We start from the raw sequence: 3,934 nt of genomic DNA, 5'->3' as shown, positions 1-3,934 counted from the left end.
TTTATCCAAAAGAAGATTTCCCTTTTTAAATTCAAAATTTCCTTGAGAGTTGTGAAATTTTTTTTGCTTTCCTAAAAATTTTATTGCAAAAAACACAAGAAAACATGAGAAAATATGGAAAAATAATAAAACAAAATATAAATGATTACACAATAATTTCCTATGTGTCTATCTCTCTCTTAAAATTCAAATTTTTTTTAAATTTTTTATTTTATTTTTTTAACTTGATAACCAAACATATATACTCTTTTATTTTTTCATCATTTTTTTTCTTTTCTTTTCTTTCTTAGATTATTTTTTCTTTTCTTTTCTTCTCTTCTCTTAGCTACCAAACATAGTCTAAGGGTATGTGGTTGCCGAGGAAAAAATACGTAATAGGAGAGATATTTGTAAATCAATCTCTTGGCAAATTTGTTCCAAAAAAAAAAATCTCTTGGCAATCAAACATGGTCTAAATCGACCCAAAATTGAAGGTTAACCACACGACAGAATCCGTGCTTCCATGAGAATTCTGAACCTGGGCTGGCCTGTGGCTGGACCAGCGAAGGACAAAGGGAAAAGGGTTATTTTTGTAAGTTGGGTACACGTGTCGGTGATGCAATGGAAAGTTGGGAACGAATGTGGATTTTTTTGAATAGACAAAAGCGACGTTGATGTGACAAGACGGGGCCGAAAGGATGTGGGGCCAGCGAACAGAACCGCTTTTTCCGCACGCTGCCGGTAACTTGCGCAATAAGTGGTCTGCACTCCTGCCCCTAATTCAGATTTCAAGATCCCCCAAATCCCACTTAGATCTCCTCGTACGGTTCCAATAAATTCTACCCAATCTCTTACTTATTCACGTCCTTACGTCGAATCCGGTTTTAATCCTGGATCGGGATTCGGATCGGTCTCACCCAATCCATGGATTTTAGTATCAATTTCGTATCAAGTGGTATCCTAATCGGATTGACAGTGACACGTATCGTCAAAAATGGTTTTTTGTTATAATTCGTTCGACACGGGACAATCTGTATCGGTCATGATATTGGCCGCGACCAATATCCGCGCTGATACTGTGAACTATGAAACCTCATTGGATGTGAATTTGAAATAGAAATTATTTATGGAAATCAAATTGAACCATTTGCATGAAATCGTAAAATCGTTTAGTAAATGATTTGGTTTTGGTATCAAGTTTAAGATCGATTAGTTAAAAATTGTCGGGTTGATTTTAACCATTTAACTAGTTGATTTTAAACTGAATTGGCACCGCGAAAATGAGCCGTTTAAACCATCAAAATCGATCCGATTAACCTATATAACGATTAAATATTTGGTTATTTTAACAAAACATAATGGTTTAATTTAAAGAATAAGTAAGGTCCAAAGAGACTGTCCATCAGTCTATTCAATAATTTACTCATATTATGTAGTTAAATCATTGCTTGTTCAATGTCTCATTTAATTTTATAGAGGATTGACGCATTTATCAACAAAATAAAGTTTTAGTAAACATGAGTATAAACTAACAAATCGATTGCTAACCGTTTATAAATCGTATGGAATAAACTGCTATCAAAACCGTTTAAAATCGTAAAATCGACACCTTTTAAAATCCGTAGAATCAAAACAATTTATTAAACGGTTGCGATTTCAGAAAGTGTAATCGTTTAGTAAATAGTGCAATTTTGGTTTCAACCAAATAAATGTGAATCAAATCAAACCACACTGTATACACCAAAACAGAATCGATTAACACCCTTACTTGATCCCAATCAAGATCAATGACAAATCCATGGATAAGATCAATGAGAAATCAATTGAGATCCGTAAACATGTTTCAATGCCATGAACGAAAAATAATATTAGTGTCTTCCAATGTATGATACTATTTTATCACATTCCATTGGAACATTCTCCAATGTAGTTTACAAGAACAATTAATTGGGAATAATTTACTCCGAATTGAAGCTTCTAAGGTTCCGTTTGTTTCGGAGTAAAATTTTACATTTTCAAAAAAATTCCAATGTTTGTTTCGGAAGTGGTAAAATATGAAATACAAATTTTCAATATAATTGCTCATATTATAACCTTTTGTACAAGCTGTAACTGTTGGTTCAGCTATTTTATCAAACATCTGGTGAGCATCTTTAAATACCTCAAAGTGTTTCCAGATCAGATTGATTTTGATTCTGTCTCACATCTTCTCGTACAATCGTAGATGGCAAAGGCAATTTAATAGGATAGGTCATGGAAAACGAAATTCAGCTTTCATAAATTGAAAATGTCTTAAACCCTACGAACGCAGGAGGGAAGAGCACCTCCTCTCTGTTTCAAGTTTTCTGCAAACTTGGCGGAAAGCTCTGTTTGTTCTATTATACACGACATTGGTAGACAGCAGAGTACAATCTGAAGAGAAACACAAAAAGAAGAAAAGAAAGCTAAGAGAATATGAAGACAAGGAAATAGATAGAAAGACTTTGCGTATCGATCTTCCGGAGGAGAAAGAAGCAGAAGTAGTAGAAGACGAATCAGAAGATTCAAGGAGGACCTTCAAAAAAATCTAGACTTGATTTTATTTATCCAAAGCAAAGAATATGAACTTCAAAGGTCAGTTTGCTCACTCAAATTTATCCCTTCCTGTGAAATTAAGGCGAGAAAGAATCTGAGATTTGCCAACCGCAGAGTTGCCGATGAGTAGGGTGGAAAGCAATAATCGATCTTCCACCGTTTCTGTTGCAAACTTCTTTTCAATATCCTCTCTTATTCTCCCTCTCCTCTCCCTCTGCTACAACAGATTTCGACTCTCACGATTGTGATTGAACTGAAGAAGTGAAAAATGCAGTGGAAGAGAACTGAGAAGAAAATGCAGTGACAAGATCTTCCTCCAACCGGGAATTCAGAGAAAAATGAGAAAGATCTTCCTCCAATCAGGAAATTCAGAGAAAAATGAGGTTGTAGATCCACAGATGGAAGAGAAGGAGTGATGAAGCAGGAGACATTTGCGGCGAAAACAGATGTCTAGTCTCATTTTTTCTCTCAATCCATTTTATCGAGAACGATAACAATTGTTTTACCGGCTATTTTACGGCCGTTTTCTAAGTAAAATTTGTCGACCTATTTTCCGCTAAATGCAAGGCTATTGGTAAAATTTTCCACCATGAAGCTTTTCAAACGGTGGAAAATATGATTTTACCATAAAATGTTACAGGGAAAATTTTCCAAACTGAAACAAACGGAGCCTAAGGGAAAATGATGGTCCCTCACCCTTTCTAACGCCACTCGGCCCACTCCTCTCCCATGCATTAGGTTGCCGTGGGGTGATTTCATTTTCATAACATCAGCATGTTGACGCAATTTTTTTGTTAATTATCTCTGATATGTGGGTTCCTTTATGTATGAATTGTATGTCACCTTCTCCCATGCTCCTATTGGTTTGGCAAGGGTATTCTAACCTAGCGTCCTTAATTAAATATAATTTTATTATTCAAGGAAAAGACTTTCCATATTGTCTGCATGCGGTACAAAATTATCCTCTAAGACACAAAAAATATTGTTTGCTCACACATTTTTTTTTTTTTTTTTGCTAACGATGGATATCCAGGCCTTCGGCCTGATTAATCCCGTGGACCCATATTGACCCCACAATCACATGAATTGGGTCATACCAGAATTGAATAAGAACCATTTAACTTTTACTGAAAGTAGTGAAGAACACTAAACACAATCGTGTGAGTAGCACAAGATATGTCTAGTGGACTCACACACATTTTTTCCTAACCACACTTTCATTTAAAGATTTGAAAGGGAAAACCCTCCTTCACCCAAATTAATACCTTGCGTTAAAGAGGAATTCACTTAACTCACTTGTTATTGTTATTATTATAATTAAATGTACTACATAGGTCTGCAATTTCTTTATGATACAATTTTTTTTTTTAGGGGGGGGGGG

The 3,934-nt window shown here is 35.2% G+C and overlaps 1 long non-coding RNA gene across 1 annotated transcript; it reads left to right on the top strand.

Annotated features, from left to right (window-relative positions):
* Window positions 1–2,089: 2,089 nt before the first annotated feature.
* On the top strand, window positions 2,090–3,114 carry LOC122079096. The gene is made up of 2 exons (XR_006140275.1): window positions 2,090–2,592; window positions 2,780–3,114. It is a non-coding gene; the product is annotated as an uncharacterized LOC122079096 (long non-coding RNA).
* The last annotated feature ends 820 nt before the right edge of the window (window positions 3,115–3,934 follow it).

This window comes from Macadamia integrifolia, chromosome 5 (genome assembly GCF_013358625.1).
Source record: "Macadamia integrifolia cultivar HAES 741 chromosome 5, SCU_Mint_v3, whole genome shotgun sequence".
NCBI lineage: Eukaryota > Viridiplantae > Streptophyta > Magnoliopsida > Proteales > Proteaceae > Macadamia > Macadamia integrifolia.
This window is presented reverse-complemented; position numbering and strand designations above follow the sequence as displayed.